This window comes from Eptesicus fuscus, chromosome 10 (assembly GCF_027574615.1).
Source record: "Eptesicus fuscus isolate TK198812 chromosome 10, DD_ASM_mEF_20220401, whole genome shotgun sequence".
NCBI classification, from domain to species: domain Eukaryota; kingdom Metazoa; phylum Chordata; class Mammalia; order Chiroptera; family Vespertilionidae; genus Eptesicus; species Eptesicus fuscus.
The window spans coordinates 8,583,296-8,602,573 of record NC_072482.1 but is presented as its reverse complement, the minus strand read 5'-3'; the positions used below and the strand labels follow the sequence as shown (position 1 = coordinate 8,602,573).

Below are 19,278 nucleotides of genomic sequence, written 5' to 3'. Positions count from 1 at the left end.
ATTTATTGTATTTGGAAAAAAAAAAGTACATATTTTAATGGTTTCTTCTTAGTTCTGGAATTAATTCCTTTAATCCTAATGTCTAAGCCTGGGTTCTCTGGCAAACAGAGCCGGAGGTAACGATTAAAATGTTAATGCTTTCTTTGAGAGATAAAGGTCCAGGTCTGTAAGGTAAGGACAGAAGGAATAGAAACAAGGATAGATGCAAAGAAATTGATTTGATGGATTGTACTAGCTCTTGCTTCATAACAAGCTGGAAAGAGCCATAGCAGGTCACTCAACAAGCATGCTCACTTGCCAACAGGATTTCTCTGAAAGGGTTTTAAGGAGAAAGTACACTTGGAGTGGTCCTTGGAAAAGAGGAAGAAAGGGGGGATTTATCTGCCTGGTTTCCTCCAGTCTCCTCTCCTGTTCGTAGTTGATGGAGGTTTATCCCTGGGAACAAACTCCTCTGCACTCCCAAGCTGCCTCATCCAGGCCCTCTGTATGCCCTGCATGGGGTATTTCATCCAAGTCCAAAAGTGACTTGGGTAAGGCACCAATTGAGAGAGAAAAAGAGAACACACATGCATGGAGGTGGTTGTGTCTAAGAAGGTACACACACAGATTTGTGTCCCAATACACCTAAGAAGGTTGAAGTTTTAATTTTTTGTCATAGCATTACTTTGGTATTTAATTACTTAGAAACATATTAGTTTCAGGAAATAAGCCAGAGACTGCTTTTGTGATCCTAGGCTATGAAGTTTAAGATAATCACTTTATGAATTGTTTTACTGTTTTCTGGTCTGAGAATCTCTTATATGTAAGAAATATGGCAGTGTTCCAGGGCCCCACAAATAATATTGGTTGTGGATCTAAGTCAACACCGACTTCTTCATAGTCATCTTAAAATATGGTTGAGGCTGAGTGGAGTGGCTCAGGGCATCCTTAGATTGTCCGGTCATTCCAAATATATCAAGATTGATGGATTCTTTGGAGCTCTCGACACTTGGAAATCCTCTGAGTATTGCCTTTGAATTCTAAAAATCCTTAGAAGGCCAGTCTCTTTTCAAAAAGAGCAATTTTTGCTTTTTATTCAAACTGCAGAGAGAAAATTGTGTTGAATTGGTGGCAGAAGAGACACAACCCAATGGAATGAGGGAAAGAATGTCCTTTCTGGGTTGGTTTGGTCTTTGCATTCCTCATAGGTTTCTTCCATTTTCTTGGGTTAAGATCTCTTTTTCCCCCCCATTAGTGTACTTTGCTCAGATCACTATGACTTCTTAACTGGTATTACAGAATAATGGTAGCTGTTTTTGTATGGGAGATTAAAGGATGAGCTTGTCAAAGATGAATGTTAATTGGGTGCGTCTGATAAGCCTGAGGAGACTTCCTGCTTCTGTGTTGTCATAGGAACTGAGGCAGAATGTTTGGACATTCTCAGCATGTTGCTAACCAAGTGCTCCTGACGCGTTCTGAATTGCCTATAGTGGTGGCACTGGCATGACACTGTGGGGCCATGTAGCCCTTTTAGCTGCATCAAAAGCATGAGAATTCTTGGCCAGTCTTTGGTTTGTGGTGCCCAGATTTTTTAAAGTCTTCTGTGTTCTTTCACTAGACTTCAGCGTCTAGATTTGACCTAGGGACAGAAAGTCACATTAGGTCTGTTGGTGTTTAAACACACAATTCTACATGTATTTGAGTAGTTGACCTTCTTTTTCCCGTTTTTAAAAACTAATGGAGTGACCGAGTGTTATTTTAAGGAAACCTTGAAAACAAAAAGCCCCCTTCCATTCTGCACTCCAATGAAGATGATTGCCTTTATCTTCCATTCACCTTGGACACTTGGTACCTGTCATGAGGTGTGAGGCTGCTTATAGGGCTGATTTAAGGTGAGATTTTTTTCCCTTCTTTTTGAGGCTCTGTTTATGAACTAGAATCATAAAAATTCAAGAATCGTGCCAAATGTTCTTTTGTTGATGACTGTGATTTAGTCTGTTATGTAACTGTAATGTATAATTTACACATCTTGAAGATCATTAGTCTCTGTACTGAGTGACTATATTTAACCCTCACTTCTTTGGAAAAAGAGAACATTACCAATTATCTTTGAAACTATGTTTGTGAGACAATACACATTGATCCCACCCTCTTTCTCCATTTTTAATTTTTGGGGCGTTAAGTAGCACTTTATGATTTCTTCTATGCTTTTTTGTGTATAAAAGCTCAGAGGAGAAAGAGAGAGCTTCGTAGCTGCTGCCTGTATCTTGGGGCCTCCATTGATTGCTCATATTGTCTAAACCAAGAACAATGGGCATAATGTCATTGTCATCTCTATTAACATGCAGGTCCAGAGAGAACAAAAGGGTAAATTTCTTTCCACTATTGTCTTTCAGTTGCAGAAGGGGAGTGAAGAAGGGATATTGAAATATTTAATAGTGAATAGTTTTATACTTATTAAGAAAATAACACTTCCTTTTTCTATGTTTTGATGCCACTAGTGCCTGTCATTTCAATATTTTTTGAGCAAATGGTTAATATTGGTTTTCTTTTATCTTAACCTTTGTAAGTTAAGTTCAGTTTTAAGCCCCATTATGGTGTCTTTTAAACAAATTCTCTTATTTACCACTCAACATTTTGCCTCATTGCCCTGCCGCAGGCTCTGTTTATATGAAGTTGTCATAATGTAAGAGGAAATGTTGACTGTATTCACACAGGACTCTGCTCCCTTAATAAAGAAAGCCTTGACTAAGAAAATGGTGTTCTTATTAAATCAGCTCTTTAAGACTAGGTGGGAGGAACTGGTATCAATCTAATGGATTTAAAAGTTCATATAAAAAGTCTGGAATAGAAATAATATTCTGCAGCTGAGTAACTGTAGATTAATCCATCTCCAGACAGAATTCTGGAAGCATCTGTAAAACTGGAAAATTACTTTTTCTTTCCTTTTTTCAGGCACAACTGGACTAAATGTAATTCCCAAATATTTTAGAATTAAATTATACCCACAAAGTAGGTCTACTAAAAATTATATGAAAAATTGAAATGAAATCATAAAATGTAAATGTTAGGTTCTTCTTGGCTGCATTTACTCTGGTGCCAGTTTGTTTAGGAGGACTGCAGTGTTGAAAGGTAACCAGAGGTCACATGTAGAGATTCTTTCTTCGTTAGGTGGTTTTGTAATAGCTAGTGGTGGTCTATTTTAGTTCAGTTGGATGAAGTAGTCCTTTTAAGGTGGGTGCTGAAGTCAGACATTTAAGCTTCTCTTCATGCTCTCTCCCTTTGACCCTTTAAAACTTTTTCTTTTATTCCACTCACTGAAAGCACATCACCGAGCCCTCCTTCTTTGACAAGAAAGGCTAGCCATTCCTTTTTCCCTTCCCGCCCTAACCTTTAATGAGTGGTTGGGTCTATGAAGGTATGGGGTTCCCAGGACATCTGAGAATTTTGATAGATCCAACTGACATTCTATGGGTGGAAATGAAGTGAGCCTTGTTCGGGTTCATTCTCATATACACGGCATATTCCATTCATGCTTTACACCGCTAAGATATTCAGTTTGGGCAGCATAAACTGTTTGAAGGTTCTCAAGGAAATAAAAGGTAAAATAATAAAAATAACATCGGTAATATTAACAATTACAACTCTGTTTATCAGAAATTAAAAAATGCAGAAGGAATTGGGACTTCTGATAAATTTATGACTAAAAGAAGAATAGACTCATATTAGGAATAGCAGCAGTACCATGTATTTCTATAGAGCACTGCAGTTTACAAAGCACTCTTCATTGAAGTTTATAGTAGCCTTCCTTATATGACAGTGGGGGGTGAATTGGCTGGACTCTCATGGTTTCTTTAGCCTTAAGATCTCTGGATCTAAAGCTTCACACCAGCCATGGATCTAAAGCTTCACACCAGCCATTTTAATTGGTATTGTTGCCGTATTGTATTATTAGACTGCTAAAATAGTCAGATAGTCAGCAGCTGTTCTCTTTCATGTTTAATCCTTTCTCTCTTCTGCTCCTCTCATCACTGTCACCTTCCAGTTTGAAAGCTAGAGCATATGTAGCCATCTTTATTTACTTTTGTTCTATGCTAGCATTTGCCTTCTGCTAAATGAGGTTGTTCTTTATGAGGCAGCTGGCAATTTGTTTCTGCAGTCAAGGATCATATACTGCATTTTGGAGCCTGGGATATGTTAATAAGGCTTCAGAAGTAAAAATATCATCTGAGTGAGCACTGCACTGGTGCTGGTGAGCTGCAGACAACCCCCTAGCCCACAAAACAGCTACCACCTGAATGTGTCTAGGTCAGTGGTCGACAAACTCATTAGTCCACAGAGCCAAATATCAATAGCACAACGATTGAAATTTCTTTTGAGAGCCAAATTTTTTAAACTTAAACTTCTAACGCCACTTCTTCAAAATAGACTCGCCCAGGCCGTGGCATTTTGTGGAAAAGCCACACTCAAGGGGCCAAAGAGCCGCACGTGGCTCGCGAGCCGCAGTTTGCCGACCACTGGTCTAGGTGATGCCATTGGTGCTTCTGCCTCACCTCTCCTGACCGTTTCACAACCAGTAGCAGACTGTGAGAGTGCCTATAAGTGGGTATGTATGTGTGTATGTCTTCATGTTAATTTCTTTCTCCAAAGCAGGATCAATCCTTGGATTCATTTTTATTAACAGCACTCCTAGTTCGATTTTAACCATCCCATGGAGCATTTCTTCATTTCCATTTACATTAGGGCTTTTGGAAAACCTCATGGAACTTTGGATCTAAGATGGGAGCACTTCTTAAAACATGTTTTTATTAAATCAACCCTATAAGAAAAATTCTGTAAGCCAGATAAACCCCAGGGTTCTCGAGGCTCTTAACAGGGTCCATAGTTACTGGTAGGCATTGGATTAAGGGTGGGACACCATGAATTCCTTGGAATTTATACTTGGAAGATATGGCTCAACCCCATCAAAAACCACTGCACTTGTTAACATAGGTTTTTCACTGGATCCTTGTTACATTTTTGTTAATTTTGGTGCTCTTAGACCATACATATTTTAAAACCTTGTTATTTTTACATTACATATATCACAATGTTAAAACTTCAGCATTAGGCTACATGGAAATACTTAAGGTTCGAGCACAAAATTCTGTCAGCATAGTAGTTGGTTAAACATTTGGGTTCATTTTTTAACCTTTTGCACTCGGATGTCGAGATTAAAATTACTCTTTGAATGTATCAATAATTTGAAATATAAAAAAATCCAAATAAATAAGTTTGTATGAAAAGAAACTCCAGTTTTTTATTCTACTGCCGCGCTTTGTAAAATCTGGGGTATTTAAAAAATTAAATCCCGAGTAGAATAAAGGAATCGAGAAAAAAGCAAGCGAGTGCAAAGGGTTAAAAATATTTATAGATTTTTAGAGAAACATTGATTTGTTGTTTCACATATTCATTCATTCATTGATTGATTCTTGTATATGCCCTGATCTGGGATTGAACCCGCAACCATGGCATATTGGGATGATGCTCTAACCAAATGAAATACTTGGCTAGGGCCATGGATTCATTAAAATTTTTTTTTTTTTTAATTATAGATGTCCCTCATTCCCCTTCCTTCACCCAGCTCCTCCCCCCTGCCCCCCAGGCCTTCACCATACTATTGTCTGTATCCATGGGCTATGCATATAAGTTCTTTGTAATCTTTTCTCATCCCATTCCCCCCTCCCATCCCCTGTCAAATGGGTTCATTTTTTAAATCCACCCCTTCAGAGAGTTAAAAACTTCTTAAGGGTGTTGATATTTCTTGAAATTTATTCAACTATTAATGACTGCCTCTAAAAGGATTATTTGTTTTAGTTTTTCTATGAAAGAGTCAGGCAAAGTAGTTTACCTTCCAGCAACACGTCTACTGTATTATAGAAGCTGGTAAAGATTTTGCAGAGCATGTTATGTAAAGTTATTAAAGAAGAATTCATTTCGGTTCATTAAGTAAGCTCCCACCTGTGTGGCACTGGAGAGACAGTGTTGAATGTGCCCACATCCCTATTCTTAAACAGCTCACACTTTACTGGAAGAGTGAATTTTACATGGGTCATCTGAATTGATGGCACCTAATCGATAGTCACCATATGGTGTTTGGCGTGCACATGTTCCACAGGCATGCCATGATTAAATGGTTGATGGGAATCATACCATCCCATTCCTCTTGTAAAACTTAGAGGATCAAGCTCAAAATCCACCCTCTGAGCTTTGAAGAGAGTCCCAGACCATTTAATTTACATTTCCTCTATTTGGTTAAGTCTTCCCCAGGACTGTACCTTATGCCCTTCCTGTCATCTATCCAGGCAAATCTTGACTCTTTATTCTCCTATGTGAAGCATTTCTAGATCTATGAAAAAAGTGAATGGTTTCTCTTTGTACTTTGAATTGTGCATATGAATATGTAGTTAATCATCCTAATTTAAATAGGATTCAAAGACACTAAAGATACTTAGAAAATTCTATGGCAGAAGAACACAGGGGAGGAAATGATTACTTATTTCTGGGGAATTTAGAAAATGTTTTACAAGGAAGATAATATTTATTTAGATCTTTAAGGACGAGTAGGAGTTTTTTAGGTGGGAAGGTTATTTGGGGCAGAGGGAATAGTATATATGAAAAGTCGTGGCATCATGAAAGCACATGGCATGTTGCATGTTTAAAGGAACGTGGCTGGACTACACAGTGTGCTTGTTATTTGGTGGTGCTGGTGCCCTGGAGGCAATGCCGCCAAGAGGATTTGCATGGTAAGCTCTGCAGTGCAAAAGCAGGTTCTTTTAGAATGCTGTGTACTAGCAAATTACAAGCTGGTTTAGGCACTTGATAAATATTTATACAGAGTTCCAAAAAATGTATACACACAATGTCTGTAGACTCTATTACATTTTGAAAATGAAATGTGTTTTAATAAACACTGCCTTTATTCAAAGTGTATATACATTTTGGGGGGGACACCCTATATATTTTTTTTGTTAATCCTCACCTGAGAATATTTTTTCCATTGATTTTTAGAGAGAGTGGAAGGGATAGAGGAAGGGAGGGGGAGAGAGAGAGAGAGAGAGAGAGAGAGAGAGAGAGAGAGAGAGAGAACATTGATGTGAGAGAGAGAGACACATCGAGTGGTTGCATCTCACACATACCCTAACTGGGGCTGGGGATCCAATCTGCAACCCAGGTACCTGCCCTGGACCAGGAATCAAACCCATGACCCTTTGGTGCATGGGCCAGTGCTCTAACCACTTAGCAACAGCAGCCAGGGCGATAAATATTTTTTTTTAATGGACCATGAGTCTAAGAGTAGCTGGCTCTTTGATCAGGGGAGGAAAATGTGAGTAATCCTTTAAGAACCATATTCATTCATCAGGCATTTATTCAACAAATATATACTGAGGCTGCTGTGCTCAGAGCAACAAGGGAGATATAAAGATGTTTCTGCCCTGTTTGTGCAATGCCTCTTCCCCAAATTCAGGGTTTTATTAGATTTTTATTTTGAGAAATATTAATTCTATGCAATTTTATTATGTTTTATGTATGCTTGCTACTAAAGCACTGTGCACTTATTACCCTCTCTAAAAGGTTCAGAACCATTTAACCCACTCCACTGCTCTATTTCAGAAGTTCTCACTCTGCATTTTGAGGAGAGAACAGTGCTCAAATGGCTGACGTTTTTCTGCATGTTGTGTTTTCCAGCCAGTATTTATAAGGTCAGCAAGGCAGGGCATGCAGTGTTATAGATGTGAAAGCTGATTTGTACTCAACCTTTTCGGCCTAACATACTTTAGCTGACATTCTTTACTTATAGTTGATGCAAAGAGAATAGAGTTTAGTTGTAGCAAAAAAAACCCCGAAATAACACTGAAAGCAGAATAGAAACTTGAGTCGTAAAGATTGCACTCCTGGTAATGTCCTTTTACAGGTGTGTGGAAGAACATTCAAACCTTTCTTGAGGATTATATTACATTCATCATCCCTTCCCTTCCTCTGCTTGCTGCCCGGTTCCCTTCTTCTTCTTCTTTAAAATAATATATTTATATTTATTTCAGTGAGAAAGGGAAAGGGAGAGAAAGATAGAGGCATCAATGATGAGAGAGAATCATTGATTTGCTGCCATGTGCCCTTGACCGGAATCAAATCTGGGACCCTTCAGTCCGCAGGCCGACACGCTATCCACTGAGTCACACCAACTAGGGCTGCCCTGTTCCCTTCTTTTCTTCACTACATATTTAGTAGGCAACTTGAATGTCAACACTCTGCTGGGTATTGGGTTACAGTGGTAAAGGTAATGCTCCTTGTCTGCATAAGAAGGTACAACAGTATTCTCAACCCTGGCTGTGCTTGAGCTATATGAGTAAGCCTTAAAAATATATAGATTCTGGGGCCCCTGCCCTAGAGATTCTGATTCTGTAGTTTTGAGGTGGGTAGGTAGGATTACTGACAAATTAATAGGCAATTTCAATTCTCTGAAGTGGGCAAGAAGATAGTGAGTACTGGGTGGCGGGGGCGGGGGCGGGGGCCGGGGCCGGGGGATCACCTGGCCTCATCTTGGAAGATCAGGGCTGGTGGCTAAATGAGGAGGGCGTGTGTACAGGATGAGGAAGGAAAAAGCCTGACTAGGGCTTTGGGGAATAACATGTATACACTACAGGAAGAGAGAGCATGGGAAAGTGGTAGTTTATTGTAGTTGGAGCATAGAAGAGGAGGCAAGGAGTAGTGAGAGATGAGATTGGAGAGACAAGCAGAGTCCAGATCATTCAGGGCTTTGTCAGCCAGGTTTTCAGAAATTTGAATTTTATCTGTAGACAATTGAAGACATTGATGAGTTTAAAGTAGTGGAGTAATTAATATAAGATTTATTATGTTTTCATATAATCACTCCTGCTACTTTATGGAGAATGGCTTTCAGGGACATAAGAATAGAATTTGAAAACTTTTGCAGAAGTCTAGGCATGAGAAATGCCAGTGGTTTGACTCAAGCAAGTAGCAGTGGAGATGCAGAAAAGTGGGCAATTTAAAGAAATACTTAGTTGTTGGAATATATTGACCTTGTTTAAAAGTAGATGTGTTGGGGGTGAGATGTGTGAGAGAGACATAAATGTATCAAAGAATAGGCTTTTGGCTTGGGATCATGGGTTGGATGGAGATACCAATCACTAAGATGAGGATATAGGAGAAGAAGCAGATTTGCCAGGGAAAGGCAATGAGGGGGGCGGGGAGGGGAGGAGAGAGAGAGAGAGAAGAGAGAGAGAGAGAGAGAGAGAGAGAGTTAGTTATTGAGATATTGATTGTTCCATTTACTTATGTATTCATTGGTTGCTTTCTTGTATGTGGCCTGACTAGAGATCGAACCCAAAACCTTGGTGTATAAGTGTGATGCTCTAACCAACTGAGCTACCTGGCCAGGGTGATAAGTTCACTTTAAATATACAGTTTGAGGTAACAGTTGGACATCCAAATAGAGATCTGAACTGGGCATTTAGACAGTTGGTCTGAAGCTAGGGAGAAGGATCTGGGCTAAAGATAAAGATTTGGAAGATATTTGCATATAGATAGTAACTGAAACTATATGAGTGCATGAGATGATTCAGTACATACAGAGAGAGGGGAAGGCCTAGGTCAGAACCCTTAGGAATACCAACATTTTAGGAAAGAAGGAGAAAAGGGGAAGCTTAGAGGGAGCCTGAGAAGGAGTGGTAAAAGTAGGAGGAGCCTTAAGAGCGTGAATTGCCATATAAGGCAAGAGAATGCTTTAAAGAGGAAGGAGTGATCACCAGGGAGCTAAATGTTATAAAGAGATCAGTAAGAAATTTCCATTTGCTTTGACGACAAGGATGTTATGTCAGGAGGAAGAGAAGTAGGTTGAAGGGGGTGAGGTAAAGTCATCATGAGTAAAAAAATCATGTACACCTTGGACTAACGTAATGAGGCAGCAGAGATAAGGTGGATGGGTGATAACTGGGAGTGGAGGGGTTGGAGAATTGTTGAACAGAAGAAATTTGATCATTCTGTTCATTCCTTCTTGGTGTGATCATTCATTAAAGGTCCTCTGTGAGCCTTATCCTCTGCTCTGTTGAGAATAGATCCTAGTTCTTTTTGTTGTTGTTAATCCTCACCTGAGGATATTTTCCCATTGATTTTTTGAGAGAGAGTGGAAGGAAGAGAGAGAGACAGACAGAGAGAAACATCAATTTGATGAATTTAAAATGAAGTCTGATTGTGTGGTTTTTCTTTAGCCGTGTACTATTACTTGAGTTTGTGCTCTGAGAAAGTAGATACTAGGGTTGCAGTTTGCCAGGCAAGTATAATGGAGAGAGAGAGGGACAACGGAAATAGGAATGATTATACATAGATTATAAGAATCTAAGCTGAACAAAGGGAACAAAGAGAGATGGGATTGTGACAGGATCAGTGGATTAGACAGTTTAATGAGAGGGAAGAATTTTTAGCAACGGGGATACTAAAGCAAATGAATGGGAAAGGTGGGAAGGGGAGATGAAATGTTGGTTTCATATTAGAATTTTGGCATGGGTATATGTTCCTGTTGACCAAATCAAGGTATTGCCCATGGATTTGAGTCACTGAGGTATGTAGAGGAAAGGGCCCTGAAAGAGGCTATCAGGGACCTGGGCGCCCAGATTTTGTTTGCGTGGTGTACATTCATGTTAGCAGGTGATGATAGGAGCTGGAGTGGAAGGGAAGTGAGCCAGGAATACAAGTTTTCAGTTGAGTAGAATGAGTGTGAAGTTGGTAGATAATGATGACAGCAGGGGATGGGCTGTGTGCAGGCAGAATTGGAAGAGCCTGGTTGGGAGTAGTAATTGGGAACAAGTATAGTTGCCTCCCCTACTCCCTGGCCCTGGGATTTATGAGGCATTGAGAGGAAAAAATAATCACTTCTTGAGATGGCTGCTGGGGAAGCATGTTTAAATGCTGGTGATAAGGAATCAGCAGAGGTAGAGGTTAGAGAGCAGAGGTTCTGAGGAGGGAGAATAGATGGACTATAGGGTCTTAGTGGAGAGACTAGGCTTGGCCTTCTAGAAGAGGGCAGGAGTAGGGGCAGCAGGCCTGGCCATGGGATAGGTGGCCCAGGGTTCATCTCAAAGAAGACGACAAGAGCAGCTGTTGAGGGTAAGGCTGTAGGGAGTTGGGTGGGAGATGTGAGAGGAATGGAGGAGGTTTGAACTAGCAGCTGGAAAATGGAAAAATGGAAGTGACATATAGAACGATCATCAGGAGATGCTAGGGACTCAGCTCAGACTGAAGATTTTGAGTTAGGCACAAAGTTCTTCCTACCCTCCTCCCTATTACATATGTCGTGACTATTTCCCCCTATTTCCATGAGACTAAATTAATTGCTTTCTCATCTGTGTTTCCGTAGTATTAAACATCTATTTTTATATCACATCACATTGTGGTACAGTGTTTTTCCTGTTCAGAGTGTGAGTTCCTAGAGAGTAAGGCTTATCTTCATGATCACCTGGAACAGTGGTCGGCAAATTCATTAGTCAACAGAGCCAAATATCAACAGTACAACAATTGAAATTTCTTTTGAGAGCCAAATTTTTTAAACTTAAACTTCTTCTAACGCCACTTCTTCAAAATAGACTCGCCCAGGCCATGGTTTTTTGTGGAAGAGCCACACTCAAGGGGCCACAGAGCTGCATGTGGCTCGCGAGCCGCAGTTTGCGGACCATGGACCTAGAATAATGACAGGAACATAGCAGGCACTCAGTTAATGTTCATTGAATTGAATCAAATTACACAAGTATATTCATTATATTTTTCTAATACTGCTTTTCCTTCATTGATCTGAAACTATACATTCTAAACAACTTACTGGTTTCTATGGACACAATGTGCTCATTAAGCTGAGCCATCCTATTTTCGTGGTTTACAAGAGCAGGACCTGTGCAGAAGATTAAGATGTTTCCTCATCTGTATGGGTTTGGCATGAATTTATTTGCCTTGGGAATTGCTGTCAGCAGAACCTTTGCCTTGTTATTGACCTTTCCATTTGGTCGTAAGGACATCCTTTGAGAATATAGTGAATGGCTATTCTTCTGATTGAATAGCACTGTGCTAGCATTCTTTCCCTTCAGAGTGAATAGTACTGCATTATGTGATTTGAAATCTGTGGGAGGCTCCAATTGGAGGAGAGAGCTTTTCCTGTAAAAAGAACTTAATAAGCAAAATTAAAAAGTCACCTTGCTTCCAAAATGTTGGAAATACTGTACTGACATGAAGACCATACAACCACGGACAATATTAATTTGCCCATTAATGTGTTCATATTGTTTTGTGAATGGCAAAATGAAGGAACATTCGTATTTATTCATATTCTACATGACAACTTTGGGAGGAGACTTTCTTAGGTTCCCTTTAAGATAGAATCATAAAACTTAATGCTAGAAGGGATGTGAGAGCCCTTGGTCAGCCACCCAGTGAAACCTGTGAAGCCCTCCTCAGCATCCCTCCAGGTGGGGTCCAGCATCTTCTTGTATACTGAGAACACAAACCAGGACATTGCTACCTCTGTAACAGCAGTTCTCAAACTTTGTTCCCAGGAGCTCTTTATAATCTTAAAAATTATTAAGGACCTCAAAGAAGTTTTGTTAATGCATGGTATATCTTATCAATATTTATGAATTAACTTAAAGTGCAATAATAAACCCATTACATGTCAATATAAACATTTTAATGAAAAATAACTGGATTTTTAAAAACAAAAATAATTCAGTGAGGAAAGTAACCTTGCAAACTTCCTTAATTGTTGGTATTACAGTAGAAGACAGCTGGATTCTCGTATTTATTTCTCAGTCTGTTGTGATATCACAGATGTAGCCTCTGGAAAGCTCAACTGTACATACATGGCAGGCAAATAACTTCTTAAAATTAAGAAGCTTTGACCCCATGGACCTCCTGAACGGTACTTGGAACTCCAGGAATCCAGACCATACTTTGAGGTTTGCTGCTGTTTTGTACATGAAGAGATGGGACGAATGAAAGAAAAAAAGAGATACAAATGGGCCAAGAATAACGTCATCACACCTGTGGTCAACAAGAATTGAGTGCCTACCACGTGCCTGAACATAAAGCACTGAAAATGCTGGCAATCCTATCAGTTATTTTCCTCCTCCTTCATTGTGAAGACTCACCTTGACTTGAAAAGATTGCAGGGTTTTAAATTAGCTCTTTTACTTATAGCATCCATTAATTGAGAAAATGAGAAAAAGCTACTATGACTTTAGTTGTGTTTTTATATGTTATACAGTTTGGTCTGCAGACTGTGCTTGGTGTCCATGGGGCTTTGCAGAACCCTTGCAAATAACTGTGCCTTGGCCCCGCCACATGCGATTCACAGGTTGGGAACCATGGTTCTGTGTTAGATTTTTTTTTTTTCTTCAGAAGTCATTCACCAGTTCTTGTCACTTCTTCAGAAGTCATTCACCAGTTCTGTCAGTGTTAAAGATGTTGAGTGATAGAACTGTTTTGAAGCCATTTTGACTTTTGGTGCCTTTGCGTAAGATGTCTGGGTGTCCTGACGAAAAGCCAAAGGCAAATAAATAAATGCCTGTGCTTCTGGGGCTTCCGATTGTTTTGACTCAGAGCAATGGATGAGCGCTTGTAGATTGAGCATGTTTTCCCTGCCCCTTAAGATGTTGCTGAGAGCTAACGGGAGAGAACTGTGCTGAGAGAGTTAATACCGAGCTAGTGAAAAGTGGAAATGTGCTAATAGTACAAGGGGAGGAGTGAGAAATTAAATGGTATCTTTTTAGAAGTCTGCCTTATTGCAGTCTGCATTGCTCCTTGGGGATTTTTCTACTGAGTACAAGAAAATCAGCAAGCACTTCTTGGAAAAACCCAGATGAAATTACTGCCATAAATTTTTTATTTTTATTTTTCATGGTATAAAACCCTTAATTTAGATGGGGAGGGTTTATTACCCAAGCTTTCTTGGCATGGCTAAGTTCAATTAATTTCAGATGACAGGCTCCCCCGACCCCCCTTGCCTTTCTCCTTTTTTTCCACCTAATATGTGGAAAGTACAATTTGTTATTGGTTTGCCTTTGGCTCTGGAGACCTCATTAAGGGCCCAAGAAAGGGATTCTATCTCTCTGTCTTTGACGCCTTTCTGTTTTCTGCTGGATGCAGACCATTTGCATTGTCACATGGAAAGTATGTATGGTGTATCTGAAGGGAAGGTTAGTGGATAAAAGTGGTGGTGTTTATACCATTTAAATATTGATTTGAAATGACTATTGCAAATTAAGTTACAATGGTGTTCAACTAAGATAGGAAAGTTAGCTTAAGATGAGGTCACTGAAAAGAATGTGGGCACATTTAGACAGGAAAACTTATTGAGCTGCTCTGACAGTTCATATGTAACATACCTGGTTATTTGAAAGCAGGAACAAGATGTCAACAGAATATTGTATTTACTCACACTCCTAAGACATAGCTCGCTGCACCTTCAGGTTCTTGTTCCTATCAGAATACTGTGTGCATATCTTGCAAATAAGGGAAATAATCTATGGTGTTGTTTTGTTTTCCTCTGCCTGGTAATATAGAATCTATTGTGGTGTGAATAAAAGGGCTCACAGGAGATTCATTACTGTTTGTGAACTGTCTGTGTCCTTCGGCATGTGATTATTTTACTCACAAAGCAGATATAAAAATTAGAATTGAGGTGATAGAGACTGTATATTGCATAAATAAGCAATTCAAACAAAAGTTTTACCATTATAACAAATAAATACCCTGCTTCAAAGGTTGGAGATTAGAATCCTGTTGTATTAATGCTTGACAATTAATTAACTATTGTCTATTAAGTTCCCAAGATGACAAGTTACTTAAATACTATTGTTAGGAGTAGCTGGATTAATAATAATTTTCAAGTGTCATTGGCAACAATGAGGAAATTTTAAAAATAAAGATAAAGATGTGCAATCTCAGACACAGTGGAAGGCGAAGCGGGCGGACCCTGTGCGCAGCGTTTCTTGAGGCCGCCGTGAGAAGTGTGCAGTACTGGGCCAGTGTTCTAAGGAGCATGAGACAAAAGTGCCTAATCTGGCCCTAGCCAGTTTGGCTCAGTGGATAGAGCATCGGCCTGCAGACCAAAGGGCCCCGGGTTCGATTCTTGGCAAGGGCACGTACCTTGGTTGCAGGCTCCTTCCCGGCCCACATTCGATGTGTTTCTCTCACATCAATGTTTCTCTTTGTCTTTCCCTCTCTCTTCACTCTCCCTAAAAATCAATGGAAAAATATCCTCAGGTTAGGATTAACCAAAAAAAGTGCCTAGTTTATTAATATTTTTTCTCTACTTTTTGGGTATTGCTTAATCCCTTGTCAAAATAGTGTTCACTTAGCAAAATTAAAGAGAAAATAAGAAAGCTGACAGAAAATAGGCTTGGCAGAAGTCCAAGTGTAAAAGAAACCTCTAGCAGTTGCTGACAGGCATTGTTTAAATTCCAAATATGCTAGATCACTCATTAATGTGTTGTTTTTATCTTTTTTTTTTTAAATATATTTTATTGATTTTTTACAGAGAGGAAGGGAGAGGGATAGAGAGCTAGAAACATCGATGAGAGAGAAACATTGATCAGCTGCCTCCTGCACACCCCCCACTGGGGATGCGCCCGCAACCACGTACGCGCCCTTGACCGGAATCGAACCTGGGACCCTTCAGTCCGCAGGCCGACGCTCTATCCACTGAGCCAAACCGGTTTTGGCTAATGTGTTGTTTTTTAAAAAATATGGTACACAATTGTCATAGAGAAAACGTGTGGGGATTTAACCAGATTGTACAGTTTTTGTTCTGTGGAATTTATATTCCAAGGGTCCCATCCATTTTGGGTGTCATTTTGTGAGAAAACATGGATTCGAACCCTGGCCCAGTAGCAGTAATGGGGGAATCACCAAAGGAGAGGGTGCACTTGAATCCTGATCATGGAGAGCGGAGCGTGCAAGAGGAGGAGTGGGGGCTGCTTGATTTTTAGAACAGAACAGTTTTGAAGTGGGTGGTGTGCAGAAGCAGTAGTTACGTTCACCAACAAATTCCTGCGTCGCCTTTTTCACTGTAATAGGTCCCCTTCCACTCCCCAGCTTCTGTTGCTGTCAGGTTTGGGCTATGTGACTAGCTCCGCAGACAGCTTCTGAACAGAGGGGTGTGCGGCACTTTTTGGCCAAGGCGTTTAAAAGCCAGGGTGCCCCTTCCAACCTTTTCTGTGTTACTTCCTGTTCTGTATATACTTTTAGTACTAGAGAACAGAACAAAATAGAACTGCATACATTTTGAAATATGTATGTGCCTCTAAATAATGACAGAAATTCAGCTTATGATACATATACCTGTTTAGCACAATCTGCTGTTCCGTGGATATGGAATGTGGATGACAGACTAGTTCTGGTGTTGTGACTGGTCCTTGATACCCCATATGAGTCCTAGGAAAACCTCACTGTGGAAAAAACTGGGATAAGTTTTAGATATTTAGGTAGGCGATTTAGGTAGCCAGATTCATACAGTAAACAGCTTTTTATAAATGAGGAGATTTCTGTCCCTTATACTTTGTTGGGAAATCACTCAAATGTTGATCTTAATGTACATTTTTATTTATATGAAAATAACTTTATGATTAGTGTTTCTGTAAAGCCAACAAATTTCAGAAAAGCAGTGTTGAGACTAAGGGATGCCTCAGCCTTGAATCCACTTGTTTTCAGCCTACCTAACACATTATTTGTGTGGGACGCCTTTGTATAACCTGGCTGTCTCTGTCTTGGTTGATTGCTTGTAGTTTGACTCTAGCCTAGCTTGTTTAATTTAGACTTGAAAAACATCCCTTCAGCCCTGCCTGGAACTTGAAAGAGTAGCCGGAGCTGTAATCTTTGCTTGCAATAGTGGTTGCTTAGTTAGTTGGTTGGAGTCTTAGCAACAAGTTGGAAGTCCTCACGTATATGGCGATTTTCACTGTAATTGGCCTACTTGTAAGGAGCAGTCATCTGAAGTGATAATAGTTCTTTCTTACTCAGTACTTTATTCTTTTCCTCTTCCCTCCTTTCGGCTTTCTTCCCCTCCCGCTCTCTCCCATTTTCTTCCCATATAATGACCTGGGAAACTTGAAGAAAGGACTCCATGCGCCATGTGTGGGGGTCCAGGAGTCCTGATCATTTTGAAGAGCTAGCTAGTTCCAAGTTCTAACACTATACTTAGGAAACATTGTACTGAGTGTCGCACGTTTTGTGATGGTAAAATGATAAAAGAGGGAATGCAGTGTTAAAGAAATAGAAAGAAAGGAAAGCATATTCTTGGGCCTGCATTAGAAAATATAAATCACTAATCAATATAAAGTTCAGATAGTACTTGATTCAGACAGCAAAGGGAGGTGGCAAATTTCCCACCATGTACAAATTTTCATGTGTACATTTTGAGAAAGATACTGTTTTTATTTGGTACAGTTGCATATTCATTTCTAACAGACTGCATCTTAAAAGGATTGGACTTTTTACGGATTCTATGAATATTCAGAGAGTCACCAAAAACAATTCTGTCCTTTACCTTATGAATCTAGACCCATCTGTCTTTTGCTTGTTATAGGTGGTCCTAGCTCTGTAATGTGAGATTTCCCTTTTGGGAAAAAGATGTTCTCTGTGTGGATGGGTGGGACATGTGTGTACCTTTGCTCTTTGCTGCGCTGGTGGAAGTTTCCACCCTCAGGGTGGACTTTGGTGTGTGTGTGTGTGTGTGTGTGTGTGTGTGTGTGCTGCCAGGCATTGCCACTTGGGGACCTGGCATCAGCTGTCTTAAGAGTTGAGGGCATGGTTTAAGTCTACAGGGGTCCTCAAACTTTTTAAACAGGGTGCCAGTTCACTGTCCCTCAGACCGTTGGAGGGCCGGACTATAGTTTAAAAAAAACTATGGCTGAAACCGGTTTGGCTCAGTGGATAGAGCGTCGGCCTGCGTATTCAAGGGTCCCAGGTTCGATTCTTGGTTGCGGGCACGTCCCCAGTGGGGGGTGTGCAGGAGGCATGTATGTTTCTCTCTCATTGATGTTTCTGGCTCTCTGTCCCTCTCTCTTCCTCTCTGTAGAGAATCAATAAAATATATTTTAAAAAAAAAGAAACTATGAACAGATTCCTATGCACACTGCACATATCTTATTTTGAAGTAAAAAAAAAAACACCCAAAAACGGCAAAAACATCTGCATGTGGCCCGCGGGCCGTAGTTTGAGGACGCCTGGTTTAGGACACTGACACAGCAAGAGGCGTAAGGGCTTTTGCCACTGGTATGTCATCAGGGTACTTGGTAAGCTGGCAAAAGCTAGAAGCCTGATCATTTGCATTTCCTCCCTTTTACTCTTTCATTTTCCTGAAGCTAATTTACATATTAAAAAATAAACATGTTTCTAAATATTTTAAAATTCTTGCCCTTTTTTATAAACTTGGAAGTCTTACTCCTTTAATATTACTTAAAATATCCATTAAAAAGTAAGAATTGTAGTAAAAGAATCAAGGCAGGGGCAGTCTTGGAAGAATGGTTTTTACTTTAGTCACATGAAATCAGTGTGAAAGTGTGGTCTGCTTGGTTGCTACAGCGTTTTTCTCTTCTTGATAGTGACAGCACATCACAGGGTCACTTTCACATCAGGCCTGTTTAACTGCTTTGCTTTCATGATTACAAAGGGTGGAGAGCCTACTTTGCAAATATATTTTGTTATAATTCTGAAAATTATACATGCACCATCTTTCCCGGAAAAGATTTTGATATGACTCTGTACCATCTCCACCATCTCACTGCTTTACACACTCAACTCTGAAGAGAAAAGTAGGTGAAAGTAGTAAAGATAGTTTAAGCAAGACATTGTCATTCATGAGCACATCCCTGTCTCTCAGCCACCATCCCAAGGGGCTTTGCTCCTCCTCTTTGCTGTCCTAACCCTCCCTCCCTGATCTACCTGCAGAGTCAGTGGGGCCCATCCTCCAGTCTTCCCTGGACAAGAATAGCCAGTGTCACTGATTGCCATCACTGTAATTATTCTGCTGGGTAGAGACCTTCGGTGCCTTAATAAGTAATAAGATAATGTGTAACAAGGCTTGGTGCAATGAGTAGCATGTGAACACAGAACAAATGCTAGTTCTATTTCCCTTCTCATCCCTCCCCTTCCCAGAATTCAGTGTTTCTGCTTCTTTGTATCTTCTAATGTATGATAGTAAAGGAGGACAGGATTTTCACAGATGAAATCCTAAATGTGTTTTATTGATTCATCCTT

At 40.0% G+C, this 19,278-nt stretch overlaps 1 protein-coding gene across 2 annotated transcripts in view; it reads left to right on the top strand.

Annotated features, from left to right (window-relative positions):
* Window positions 1–19,278, top strand: part of BTBD9 (BTB domain containing 9) — a 482,681-nt gene that overhangs the window by 139,275 nt on the left and 324,128 nt on the right. The gene's annotated exons all lie outside the window — the stretch shown is intronic.